The sequence below is a fragment of the Nicotiana attenuata genome, chromosome 2 (assembly GCF_001879085.1).
Source record: "Nicotiana attenuata strain UT chromosome 2, NIATTr2, whole genome shotgun sequence".
In the NCBI taxonomy this organism is placed as follows: domain Eukaryota; kingdom Viridiplantae; phylum Streptophyta; class Magnoliopsida; order Solanales; family Solanaceae; genus Nicotiana; species Nicotiana attenuata.
The window spans coordinates 76772721-76787992 of record NC_031990.1 but is presented as its reverse complement, the minus strand read 5'-3'; positions in this window follow the sequence as shown (position 1 = coordinate 76787992).

The window sequence follows — 15272 nt, the reverse complement described above, 5'->3', positions numbered from 1 at the left end:
TTCAAGCATAAAAAACTAAATGATTCATTAGCTGTTTCCTTCACTCTTGCCTGCTTCTACTTATATTTATGCAATCAAGTTTCATTACTAAGCATGATGTAATCTGCTGCCTCCCATTTCTGAATTAATGTGTTCCCTCATGTATGTACTTTGTCAGTCATTTGATTATGTGATTCACTGATTTATGAATCCTCAAACCCCTTATTCCTCTATGTATTTGTGTCCCCTGGCTGGTTTATGGGTATGCCAGCATCATTTATTGTCGTGCATGTCCAAACCTGACCCTTCCTAGGGACATATGTTTCATGCAATGTATTCCTAAACCCCTGACCCCTTTGTGTAACTTCTGATCCTGTGTAGCTTAAGTTTCACTACTACTGCTTTCAATTACCCTTACCCTTTCTATTCTCAAACCTATACTTAAATAAAACTCTCTGTTTTGCACTTACACAATCTCTTAGACTTAGGTCTGCCCCTCTTATNGGAACTTTGACACACCCAGGTCTGAGAAAGGCTCTGAAATAAGTGGCATTTGAGGTGTTTTGTTCCATAACTCAGAGAGGAAGTCAGAATCAGGCTTCTTTTGGTTGTAATTTCTTATTTTGCACTTCTCTTGTAATTCAACAACTGATCTGTAATAATTTGTAAACAAATATTGGGATTGGCTAGTGAAAAGGGATGGGTAATTATGCATGGTTAGCTGTCAGAAGGGTAGATAACATGCCTATGGGTCTGCTGCTTCAAATTCTGCATGTTTTACACTTAGATATCCTGCCTGTAGGATCTATTTAATAAAATTCTACATGTTTTATACTTAGATATCCTGCCTATAGGATCTATTTAATAAAGTTCTGCATGTTTTACACTTAGATATCCTGCCTATAGGATCTATTTCAAATTCTGCATATTTTTTACTCTATATCTAGATATCCTGTCTATTGGATCTGCTTTCAAATTCTGCATATTTTATTTCCACACTTAGAGATCATGCCAATAGGGTTTAATGGTTACAATCATACCTCATGTCCATAAGTTAAAATCAGGTTCTAAACTAGTTGTCATGACTATAGGGTTAAATATCAATATAGAAATCATGCCTATAGGAATCTCATTGTGATAAAATAAACCCTTTCTACTCCACTTCATTAGAGACCATGCCTATAGGACTAAATCAGCTTTAATATTAGATACCATGTCTGTAGGAATTAAATCAGCAACGAAGTCTATAACCTGAAACCATTTTAGTTTAAAATCAGTTTGACTCGTACTGTTTGAATCAGTTTAAACAACTTACCCCTGTCATTAATACGGTTTAGAAAGCATGCCTATAGGATCCAACTTGTCTGTTTAAAGAACTATTACAGCTTTTTGAATCAGTAATAGATATCATGCTCATAGGGTACCATCAATACACAGTTAGGCAAGCCTTAGGTAATAATGATAAAATTGAATTCGTCTTTGTTTAATTAGAACTGCTACAACCAGCATGCAGGCCTGATTCGGACTTCTTATCTGAGTTATGTAATAAATTGGTCTGCTTCAACAACTAAAACTCCCCCGTCTTAGTACTTCAAATTCTAGCCCTAAATGTGTTTTAAGTCATGCTACTTATGTGCTTTACCTGAGGAGGTATATCTGAGCCTCTTATTTGATTCACATGTCTATCCTGATATGCAGTCCTATGTGTTTTGAATGTCGCCTTAGGCTTTTACCTTTAAAACCCAAGAGTCAGCCTAAACTCCTCCCTCTTATAGGAATAGTAGTCCTAAATCCTCCGGGACTGATAGGAATGGGACGGGTAATAGCATGCAATAGAGGTCGAGACCAATCCGCGCGTTAATACCTTAACGGGGTGGAAAGGATAGATATGGATATGATGACCGGTGCGCTAATGCCACGTGTAGCCCCTCTTTTGAGGAATGATTACTGGGTATTGCATTGATGTGATCCATATTACAAATAAACCTAGGACCCCCTTTGATCCTTCATCATGTTTATTTATAACTCTTTCAAAACTTTGCTTTATTTTATCCTTTTTTCAAACATCTGGTGTATTTAAAATTTCCCTCTTATTTCAGCCCTATTTGCTTATTTGTTAATTGCACAAATTCACAAAGCACTATCTGGCCGATAACCACACTAGTGGATCCTGAGAGGTGCCTAACACCTTCCCCTTGGGATAATTTCAAGCCCTTACCCTATCTCTGGTTATCAAAAAGTGGTTGTAGTTGAACCTTATAGGTCCCCTAATGCACCTTAAAATCATTAGGTGGCGACTCTTCAAAATTGCAAATGTCTTTCCCCAAAGGAAAGAGTTGTCCCAACCGAATGTCACAAACCCGATTTCGCAAGGAAAAGGGGGCACGACAGTGGACACTAACCCTCTCTTGAGGATTGAAAAACTTCTTGAAAATGAGGAAATTTTCATAGCTCAACAGTCTGTCAATACAAGTGAAAACACACTTGATGAGGTGAGTGATCAGCAGGATCAGTCGGCTGACAGTCGTGTAGATAACTAGGAGCTTCCTATAGTTAAACAGTCAACTCCTATTGAAAAGGAGCCAGTATCCATTGTTCTAAATGAATGGAAAAGTGAGCCTGGATATCCACATAAGTACATTATAAGAAATCCTTAGGGAGGCATGAAAACAAGAAGATCGCTAAAGCAAACATCAAATATAGCCTTTATATCTCAATCCGAACCAAAAAAATGGTGGACGAGGCCCTTGGGGACGAAAGTTGGATAGCTGCAATGAAGGAAGAGCTTGATCAATTTGAGAATAATAATCTATGGAAACGCGTTTCTTAACCTCCAAATACATCCACTGTTGGAACAAAATGGGTGTACAGAAATAAAATGAATGAGTCTGGACAAGTGGTACGAAATAAAGCTAGACTGGTTGCTCAAGGCTATTCACAGCAAGAAGGAATTACTTACGAGGAATCTTTTCCTCCTGGTGTCAGGCTAGAATCTATTCGTATCTAATTAGCCTATGCTGCTCACAAATGGTTCAGACTATTTCAGATAAATGTCAAAAGTGCTTTCTTAAATGGTTTCATCTCTGAGGAAGTGTTCGTTAAGTAACCTCCAACATTTGTAAATGAATCCTTTCCAAATTATGTCCACAAATTATCTAAAGCCCTGTATGGTCTAAAGCAAGATCCTAAAGCTTGGTATGAAATGTTAAGTTCATTCTAGTCAAACATGGGTTTGACAGAGGTAATAGTGCTACTACTCTCTTTATCAAACGATCCATTGAAGGTAATTTAATTGTGCACATCTATGTAGATGATATTATTTTTGGCAATACTAACCCTGTGTTATGCAATTACTTTTCAAACATCATGAAAGGTGAATTTGAAATGAGTATGATGGGAGAATAACCTTCTCCCTTGGGCTACAAATCAAGCAAGTACAGAAAGGGACTTTTATTAGTCAAAGAAAATACACAAAAGAGATCATCAAAAAGTTTGGCATGTCTAATACTAAGGCCATAGGGACTCCTATGAGTCCATCAACCACCTTGGATAAAGATAAAGATGGTAAGAGTATTGATGAAACAATGTATCGAGGTATGATTGGATTTCTACTCTATCTTATGGCTAGTCGACCTTATATTATATTTAATGTTTGCAAATGTGTAAGATATCAGTTAGCTCCCAAAGAATCTCACTTGACTGCAGTTAAACGTATCATCAGATATCTGATAGGGACAGTCGGTCATGAATTATGGTACAAAAGCTTAAATGTCTTTAATCTCAAAGGTTTCTCAGATGAAGACATTGCAGGTGATAAAACTGACAGGAAAAGCAAAAGGGGAACGTGCCAATTACTTAAAAAATCTTTTCTATCCTAGCACAACAAGAAACAAAGTTGTGTTGCCTTATCTATTACGGAAGTAGAATATTTGGCTGTAGGCGACTACTGCACACAAGTTTAATGGATTATGCATCAACTTCTAGACTATGATTTACGTCCTAATTGTGTTCCTATTATGTGTGATAATACTAGTGCTATTTGCCTTTCAAAAAATTCTGTGCATCATTCTATGGTTAAGCATATTGATGTTAATCATCATTTTATCCGTTATCATGTTGCTAAAGGTGATATTTTGTTAGAATTTATTAGTACTGAAAATCAGTTAGCATACATTTTTACAAATCATTGCTTGAAGAGAGATTCTAATTCCGTCATGACAAGATTGGTATTTGTTTGATTCCCGTCTAATTGTTCTAAATTTGTCTATTTTAGGAAATTTTCAAGGATTGATATTCATGATTTACGCCCTAAATATCTCTAAGTATTTGATTACCATGTACACCCATTTATGACCTGACTGACGACAGGCTTGCAGAAGGCAACTTTTTAGTTGCCTTTCACATGTCTCTCCAGAATCGAGGCATCCCTTCACCCCTTTTTAACCACTAATCTCTTGGTCATATCTCCAATAATCTCAAAGAAAGCCATTCTCTCTCTCTGCTCTCTCTTACTCTTGGCCAACACCAAACCTCCCCATTCTCCTCTATGCCTAGAAAAAGCCATCACTTTAAGAAAAACCATCAAGTTGATTATCTTGTGGATGTACAGTCTTCAGAAAGTACAAATCATCAATTGTCGAGGATGAATCCAGTGAATCTCAATAATAGATTCTTATCGATCAAAAGAGAGGTAGAAAACATCAAATGGAGTTCATTCCCAAACAATCATCTCAAAAGAGAGGGAAAACAGAAAGCATAGAGTTTGGGCCTGAAGACAAGATGAATTTCTAGGGTTCCAAAGAGAAGGCAAGGTTTGTCGCTTTCAAAAGGAAGTCGATTGCTTATGGTCGCATTGTAAGTTTGAAATCTATAAAAAAGTTTCACTGTGATGTTATATCTGTATTTGAAAATCAAAAAATTATCTATCTATTTGTTATTGTTGGTAACTATATCTACGAAGAGCCTGTGCTTATGTTTTATGCAAATTTGTTTGTGAACGATAAAGATGATTTAGAATCCATGGTTTTTGGAACTCGCATTATTCTTGATGCATATCAATTTGAGAAAATTTGTACAACAAAGTTTGTTGGGTATAGTTTCTTTGTGCTATATTTTTTGCCTGATTATTTTGAAGTGTCGCTTGAGGAAGCAAAAAGAGTGTTGTCTGAAACCCCCCCACCCTGACATTTGTCCCAAAATTTGAAATTTGAGCATCGTCTACTAGCCCACATTATTGCGACCACTCTGCTACCCCGTACTGGTTCACTTAGTACCCTGTCTCTTAGAGATGTGTTTGTCCTGCACTGTCTTGTGAACGGGAAGATTATTAATTAGTTTACGTGGGTGCGTCAGTATATTTTTGAAAGCATCAGGGATTTCTCATCTTCTGCTAATAGTTTCCCTTATGGTTTATTAGTCTCTCACGTCTTGCAAGCTATGAAAGTGCATTTGTCTCCCTATGCCCCTAAAATCATATCCAACACATATGACAAGACTGCCTTTGCCATGATGGAGTGCACCTTGGTTGAAGGAACCTGGCTCAAGAAAGACAAAGCACCAGAATCCACTCCTCAACATGGCACTGGAGGGATTAAATCTGAAGCTAGCAAATCCTCTTCTTCAGATCAGTTGCTACTAATGCAGCAAAATATTGCAGGTATCAAGGAATTCCTAACCTCTACGCAGAAACAGGTGGACAAGATCAGGGAAGTAACTAAGGAAACTGGAGTCAGATGTGGCTAGGTGAAGGATCACTCTCCACAAAGAGGCAAGGAATCAGGGTTGTGCAGGATGTTACTGAGAAGCTGACCAAAGTCACTAAGGAGATTGAAACCTCCTATGATAGTTTCTGCACCAAAGTGCTCAACACCTTGAAGTATTTCCTTGGAAGGAATTAAGTGTCTGGGTTATTTAAACAATCTTTTTCTTTAATTTTTGTGTTGGGTGTTAAAACTTTTCTTTTGGGTGTGTCTAGATGGGACTATGCAGGGTATAACTGATGTTCTACACGTCAATACCACACAAGAGGGGGGGGGGGGTGATTTGTGTGGTACTCAATTTTTCGCTTAAATTGCTTCTAGAAGGACCTGGTTCTTCTAGGTGTACTAACGACTGCTGTTTGCGGAATTAAAAGTAAATAAAATAAAGAACACACAATTTTTACGTGGAAAACACCTGGCTCAAAAGGTGAAAAAACTACGACCTACTACTCAGTAGGATTTTCCCAAACTTCCACTAAAATCACTGAGCCAAAACTGCATTTACAAAACTCTTTGTAAACCTAAGGATTAACTCTAATCCCGTTGTGGCAACCAGCATCTAACTGCTGCGACAACTTCAAGTTAACTCTAACTTGAATACTCAATATACCTATTACAATTGCTTCTATGAAAGCTGGAAAGGTACAATATGAAAACACCTACTACAATTGAACTAGAAATAAAGAAAGACACATAAAACTCGTTATGGAGCTGGTTCTTCAAGCTGGTTCTTGTAGCTTCAGGTTTTATGGTTCTTGTAGACACATAAAATGCACACTTCAATCACACACGAATTGCTTGCAAAAAGCCTTGCTATTTTGCTCCCAATTCACGTTTAACTTCTGCATTTTTGTGCAACACCTTAATGTGAGAACATCCTGCAATTTATAGAGTTAGTAGATGAAGAAATAACTAGAGTTCTGATGCAACTCTTCCTTGGTGGAAGAGTTCTAGTTGATTTCAACTTCTAACTCCTTCCCTATCTTGGATTGTGTTCTCTTTGATTAAGGACTCCTTCTCCTTATCAATTATGCAACCTTTTCGATCAGGAGATATTAAATACACCAAGTTAAGCTTATCTCCTTCACGTGCAACCCACATGCTTGAATCTGCCCGTTTTTGTGAACCTGAGGGATGGACCACTGGACGGACCTGGTTCATGTCTGAGTTCCTTTGTCAGTCTTCAAAACTAACCTTTACTTGGGCCAACAAATTCCCCCTTTTTGATGATGACAAACACTGTGCTTTTCATACACATAGGCCCTGCCAGAACTCAGCTCAAACATCAACACAATGTTAGAAACGTTTTTCCTTTATATCACTTATCATCAAGGACCAGGTACATTAGGTTACAAACATCACTGTTCAAAGTGTAAACATCACTTGTTTAAAGCACAACCTCTTTTCCCCCTTTTGGCATCATCGAAAAGTTGCATAAAAAATGTGAGATAGCCAGATTTTAAAACTTACTCATGGGCACTGAGGCTACTTCAAATGCAATCATGAATTAATCATCATAGATCAAGCTAAGAATTTTAACCATCAAAGAAATGTAAACAAACAGTTAGAGCAAAAGGCAGTGAATTTCATTGATGATTGATAAGATTCTACCACAAAGCATAAGAAGAAATAAAAATACTGAAAACATGAGCAAAAGAATTTAAGGCTTGGAAGAGGTAGGGGCTGGGTTATTTGCTTGGAGAAGTTTCAGTATGTCTTGAAGAATTCCATCATTCTTCTCCTTTTCCCTTGCAAGTTCAGTTCTGAGAACATCTCTCTCAGATTCTACCTCAACCAATCGTGTCTTCAGCCTTGCTATCTCAATATCCTTTGCCTCACTCTCCTGTACCAAGACTCTGACTTTGCTATTGATAGGTGTCTTTTTAGATGAACCAGGTTCATTAAGAATGACATTGACTTCATAATCGCAAGCAAGCAGAGTATTAACCCCACTTCTTCATAGGTACCTTGAGAATGAAACCATAGGGAATGGCATGAGTTTTGGTGCCATTGATAATCCTATCAGTAGGTCCAAGAGGGTTTCCTGTTTAGATGGAACAGGTTCATCTATATTTTTGCCAAGTTGAACCAACCCCTCAGCAGCTTCGCCAGACCCACTTCCCCCTGTTTTGCTCACACTCTCTTCTATTTCACTAAATTCCTCTCCCCAAACAACCATTGCACTAGTTTCTTTTATTATACCAACAGGAGTGGGTGAAGAATCAGCCACTCTTGTCCCCTTTCCCCTCATAGTACTCCTAGCGCCCTTGCTATTTTTTTTTCATTTTTACCACCAACTTCTCCAGATTATGTAGTCTCAACACCTGCTATACATCCTACCAGTACAAATCCATTCTCTAAATTTGCAGCAACTTCAGAATTTGTCTCAGGAGTAACTTTAGAATCAGAAGATACCTGTTCAGTTTCGGAATACCTACTTTCTTCCCCCTTAGCAGCAGACTTAAAATGAATTTTCAGATTTCTAGGATTCTTCTTCCTACCTGCTTTCAATTGCTTATTTATTTTCTTGATCTGCTCTCCTTCAGCGACAATCTTATGAGCCATCATCTTTACTCTACTTTTCTTCGAGATTGGTATGGGTGAAGCAGTGGTAGAAGGTGTGGAAATGGTTTCCTGTGGTGGTGATGAAGAATTTTCAGAAGTGTTTGACATATCTAGGCTAGGGTATGAAAAAGAAGAGAATTAGATTGTGTTTCGAAGATAAAAGAAGAATGAGAGTTTTTGACGTCTTGAGAGAGATGAGGTAAGGAATACACTAAAGCTGATCAATATACAGGGAATAATTGATGGGGTAACTACAGCTTTTCAGACTCTTAGAAGTTTAATCAAACTAAAATTCAGTTTTGAAGAGACGTTGGAGTGTATCCTTAGAATCTAGGTACTTCCATTTGATTGGGACTCTTTTGAATAGGACTGGTTCACTTGTAACGGATAAGTCCAAAAGGAGTTTGGTATTTGGTAGGACTCTGCTCATGATCCAAATATAGTTATTTTAAATTATGCAGTGTAGAAAACATACCGTGTTACCTTGATGAACCAGGTTCTTCACTGATAATTCTCTTGTGTAAGTCTAAATTTGCCAAAATAGAGAAAATATCATTAGAGATCAACGAGTCATTTTAACACATGGCACAAGAGTATACTATGGAAAGTATGAGACTGAACAAGATTTAATCTAATTATACACAATTTACAGACTTTCTAACCAATTTTTGTTTTTCAATCCTTTTTTTTTCGTTTAACCTTGAACTGGTCCTTTTAGGTGATCTTAATCATCCCTAATTCCAACCTGTTCCTCTCAAAGTGATCTCTACTTAAGGCTATTGTGAAGATGTCAGCAATTTGATTGTTAGTAGCACAAAACTCCACAGTGATCAAGCTTTTCTCATAGTTGTCCCTCAAAAATGGCGCCTAACACTATGTGCTTAGTTCTCTTATGATGAACTGGTTTCTCTGTCATACTAATAGCACTAGTGTTATCATAAAAAATAGGGATGCAACCAACTTCAATAACAAAATCCATCAACTGCTGCTTGATCCACAACAATTGAGCACAATCATGAAGCAGCAACAGCATACTTCACTTCAGCAGTAGATAAGGCCACTGAATTTTGCTTTTTAGTAGCCCATGACACAAGACAAGAACAAGGAAGTGTGCCATACCTGAGGTGCTCTTCCTATCAACTAGAAAACCTGAAATCGAGCACAAAGACCTACACTGCACAAAATGTCAGGTCTGCTAGTAGTGAGATATAAAAGAGAACCAATCATTCCCCTATACAACTTCTGATCAACAGATGAACGACGTTCATCTATAGCCAATTTTGTGGATGTTGCAATAGGAGTGTCAATTTCTTTGGATGTTCCTTCCTGGTTTTGTTACTGAGGAATATGTTCATGGACAGGTTCCCTCGAGGTTAGAGGATCAGTTCCTCTCTAGTCAGTTCCCCCTGTCATGTTGCCCTGGGTAGAAGAACCTGTTCCATCACCTGTTCCTTCTTCTGGTGCAGCTTCAGTCTGGACTGTGATTTCACCATTTGAATTTCTTATCAGCCCAATCTCTTCATTATCTTGTTCCTGCTTCTCAGAATGAATGTTAGTTTTAAATAACATATACATTTTTTTTGTACAAACATAGTTCTTTTACTGTATATATTATAAGTTTTACTATGTGAAGAATATCCCAAGAATACTCCCTCATCACTTCTGGGATCATACTTACCTAGGGAGTCTTTGCCATTATTGTGCACAAAGCACTTGCATCTAAATGCCCTAAGATGGGATATATTTTGCTTTCTCCCTTTAAGTGACTCATAGGGAATCTTCTTAACAAGAGATCTAGTGATGCAACTATTTACGATGTAGCATGCAAAAATTCAGCAAACTTAGCATTTTCAAATTCAGTTCCATGGTAGACCTAATTGATGTAAATTGATTACCTAGTTGTTTCTGAGTTTTTCTAACAAAAGAAGTAAACATGTCAAATGCTTCATCTTTAGATGTTAAAACTAATGTCCAAGTAAAACTAGAGTAATCATCAACAAGCACCATCACATATCTTTTACCACCTCTGCTTAATGTTCTCAGTGGACCACAGAGATCCATATGGACCAGTTCAATCATTCTGGTGGTGCTTACCACTTTCTTGCATTTAAAAGAGGATCTTACCTGCTTCCCCCTTGCACAAGCCTCACAAACTTTGTCTTCCTTGAACTTGATGTTAGGCAGGCCTATCACCAGATCCTTATAGACTAATTTGTTGAGTTGAATCAGACTTGCATGTCCAACTCTCTTGTGCCAAAGGAGGGGATCATTGTCCAACACACTTAAGCAAGTGAGTTCATTTTCTGAAAGTGTGGACAAAACTACAATGCATGTATTGTTTACTCTTTTTTCCTGCAAAACAATCTTGTCAATGGTAAGATTAATCACAAAATATTTGGTAGTGGTGAGCGCTACCAATTTACCTTTATCACATAATTGTGATACCCCGATTAGACTGTACTTTAGGCCATCTATCAAGTAGACATTATCAATAGAGTGAGAATCAGTCTTACCTACCTTTCCAACCCCAATGATCTCACCTTTCTTCCCATTTCCAAAGGAGACATTACCTCCTTTGAGGTCCTCAAGTGAAAGGAACTGGTTCTTGCTTCCTGTCATATGCTTTAAGTAGCCACTATCCATGTACCATATTTGGCTGCTCCCTTTCACTTGGACCCACAAAAGGAAATTAGGGGTTAGTCTTAGGAACCCAAACTAGTTTGGGTCCCTTTCTATAGGCAAAAGGGTGAATCAAATTCTTTTTAGCCCAACCTGGCAGCCTATTTTCCCTTTGAACAAATTCTTTATTCTTTTGACTAGTCTTTTCTTTTGCAATACATTTACTTTTATAGTGACCAGTTTTACCACAATGTATGCAAATTTTGTTCTCAGGAAGTGTGAGGTACCTGCTTTTAGGGTCCCACTTTGGTGCTTGAGTCCCATAGCTAAGTCCTCTTTTGTTGCTACTGTGATGCTCTTGCAACCAAGAGAGTGCATCAGAGGCCTTGTTCCATTTGCAAGTTCTGTCTAATTCATGTTTCACCTTTCCTAGATCTTCTTTTAGGACTTTAATTTGCTCATCTCTTTTGTACAGCTCATCTTTCATTTTTCCTACATTTTCTCCTAAAGTGAGTTGTGGATCAGATTTCTTTTTACCAGTTCCTAATTTCAATTTTAGATTTTTAGATTTAAGCTCTAGGACTGTGGTGTCAAGTTCATGAACCTGGTTCTTCAACTCAGCATTTTTACTATCACTCTCATTAGCCCTGAGTTCCAGGTTTTTGCACTTAGCTTTCAAAATCACACACTTCTTAGACAGCTGTTACTTTTCATTGTTTATAACTTCAAATTCATCAATGAAATCTAGAAGTAATTCAGATAGACTTTCTTTAGACAAAAACTTAATCTTGTCTTTGAGATGAATTATACTTACCTCAGATTCCTCATTGGATTTCCCAATTGCCATAAGTGCTTGTTCATCTCCATCTTCGTCTTCTGAGTCATCATCTGAGCTTTCACCCCAAGCAGCAACCATAGCCTTTGTTGATCCTTTGTTCTTCTTGGGATGAACCTGTTCCTTCTTCCTGTTCCTTCATTCAGCTCTTTCCTTCTTCCATTCAATTTCCCATTGAGGGCAATATTTGATGTGGTGATCAGTCTTCCCACATTTGTAGCACCCCTCATTGGTTTGTTTTTCAGGAACCCTTGGTTTGTTGTAGCTTCCATTTCTTGAAGGACCATTTTCTCTTATTAGGTACTTCTTAAAATCCTTTGTGATCATGGTCATTTCATCCTCATCTAGATCAGCACCTTCAGTGACTCTGAATGCCATGCTCCTTTCCTTCTTGGGTGCATCCATCTTCATGGTTTGCCTTCTAAGTTCATAGGCAGTGAGATTTCCAATTAGCTCATCCAATTTAAGAGTGGCAATGTTCTTGGATTCCTGAATGGCAGTGATTTTGCTTTCCCAGGAGATTGGCAGAACTCTAGTTAGAATCTTCTCCACCTTGTCTTCTTCCAGGATAATCCTTCCAAGAGACTCAAGTTCATTTGTCAGTGTAGTGAACCTGGTATACATTTCTTGGATAGTTTCTCCATCCTTCATAGTAAAATTCTCATATTGAGAATACAGCAGTGTTCCTCTTGACCTCTTCACCTGAGGTGTTCCTTCATGAGCCACTTGTAAAGTGTCCCAAATCTCCTTGGCAGTAGTACAACCTTGAATCCTGCTGTACTCATCAGGACCAAGTCCACACACTAACCATTTCTTGGCTTTTGCATTTTTCTCCCATTTCCTTAGATCTTCAGCAGTACAATCTACTCTTGTCTTTGGAACATCCACTCCTTCAGCATTCTTCTTGGTTTTGGCTAAAGGACCATCAGTGATGATATCCCAAAGCTCATAGTCTTCGCCCATTATATGGTCCCTCATTCTGTTTTTCCACCAGGAGTAGTAGAGGCCAATGAAGAGTGGAGGCCTAATAGTGGATTGCCCTTCCCAGTTCCCAGGTGGTGCACTCATGTTGATCTTTTCCTAAGGTGTTAGCCTCTTCAAGGATAACCTGCTCTGATACCAATTGATGTTCTAAACGTCAATACCACACAAGAGGGGGGGGGGGGTGATTTGTGTCGTACTCAATTTTTCACTTAAACTACTTCTGGAAGGACCTGGTTCTTCTAGGTGTACTAACGACTGCTATTTGCGGAATTAAAAGTACATAAAATAAAGAACACACGATTTTTACGTGGAAAACACCTGGCTCAAAAGGTGAAAAACCACGACCTACTACTCAGTAGGATTTTTCCAAACTTCTACTAAAATCACTGAGCCAAAACTGCATTTACAAAACTCTTTGTAAACCTAAGGATTAACTCTAATCCCGTTGTGGCAACCAGCATCTAACTGCTGCGACAACTTCAAGTTAACTCTAACTTGAATACTCAATATACCTATTACAATTGCTTCTATGAAAGCTGGAAAGGTACAATATGAAAACACCTACTATAATTGAACTAGAAATAAAGAAAGACACATAAAACTCTTTATGGAGCTGGTTCTTCAATCTGGTTCTTGTAGCTTCAGGTTTGCACACTTGAATCACACACGAATTGCTTGCAAAAAGCCTTGCTATTTTGCTCCCAATTCACGTTTAACTTCTGCGTTTTTGTGCAACACCTTAATGTGAGAACATCCTGCAATTTATAGAGTTAGTAGATGAAGAAATAACTAGAGTTCTGATGCAACTCTTCCTTGGTGGAAGAGTTCTAGTTAATTTCAACTTCTAACTCCTTCCCTATCTTGGATTGTGTTCTCTTTGATTAAGGACTCCTTCTCCTTATCAATTATGCAACCTTTTCGATCAGGAGATATTAAATACACCAAGTTAAGCTTATCTCCTTCACGTGCAACCCACATGCTTGAATCTGCCCGTTTTTGTGAACCTGAGGGATGGACCACTGGACGGACCTGGTTCATGTCTGAGTTCCTTTGTCAGTCTTCAAAACTAACCTTTACTTGGGCCAACAATAACTACTAGTTGTATATATTTTTTGCCTGCTTAACTAGTATTATTATTAGCTATTATTCTCTTATTGCTCTTTTTGATTGACGTCAAAGGGGGAGAAGAAAAAAGTTTACAAAGACAGGGGGAGCATGCAAACATCATGAAGCCCAAAAGGTACACTCGTAAAAGGAAGTATCCCCTAAATTAGTCGAACTCTTTTTGGATTATTGTCATCATAAAAAAAAGAAGAATGTTAGGTTTTGAATTTTTATAATGATCAATAATCAAAAGAGCCTTGACTAATAACATCTCACTTTGCGGAGATTTGCAATGACATTGATGAATGAGAAAGAAAATCCTATGAGGAAATCAGAGGAAGCCAACGTCTATGTATTTCAAACTATGCATCACACGAAACAAGGAAGGAAAGTAAATCAATCAGACTTGCTAAATATTCCCAAGCATGCGAGAAAGGAAAGAAGAGCCAATCAAGGATAGAGAGCAAATCAGAGGGCAATCTGCGGAAGCTCTAATCAAGGATAATTGGAGGAACCGTATCTTCAAACTAAGAATGAAGTTGGCCACATTTCTTAAGCTAGATTCATGAGGCTACCCTTGGGTCTCACTCTTATAAATCCATGCCTCACAAGGAAAGACCTCCAATTATTGATGCTATGCAATCCTAGAAAAAAGAAATTAGAAGACTCATCGAGCAATATAAAAGAAGAAGTAGAAGGGTAAAGAAGACTACGCAACTTTACAACTGTTTCTGCACCTTTCTAGTTCATAGTACAAACATTGTATCCTTAAGTCTACAAGTTTCGCAACAGATAGGAAGAGTTAGAAAATAAAAGAGGAGTTGTGTCAACACTAGAAAAAAACATTGTTGCTGTATATCGTTGGTGGTGCACATACTAAAACCATCATTGTTGTAAAAGCATACTGAAGATCTAAGAGAACCCTTGTGACCCAAGGGAACTAGATGTAGGTACCACACTAATACTGAATTAATATAGAAACAGCTGTGCTTCCTTTACTTTTTGTTTTCCTAATTTAATTCTACTGAGATTGTTTACTCTGTAAAATTAAGTCGACTAATTCCTCTATTAGTCAACTAAATTTTAAAATCGACTACGATTCAACCTTTGTACTTTCTATATGTGATGACCCAAAAGGTCATCTTCTATTTTAGAATTCGATTCCGTGTTCTGAGGCCTTCAAAGCCTCATTTTATTTCTCTTCGATTTGTGTGCGCAGTCTGGGCGTATTTCTGGAAAGCCTTTATGTGGAAATTTGAGAAGAATAATAATTTTTGGCATAAAAAGATGATTTTAGTTGACTTCGGTCAACGTTTTGGGTAAGTAGACCGGACTCGTGTCCCGGAGGGTCCGTAGTAAAATATGGGACCTGGGCGTATGCCCGGAATCGAATTCTGAGGTCCCTGACCCGAGAAATAAATTTTTGA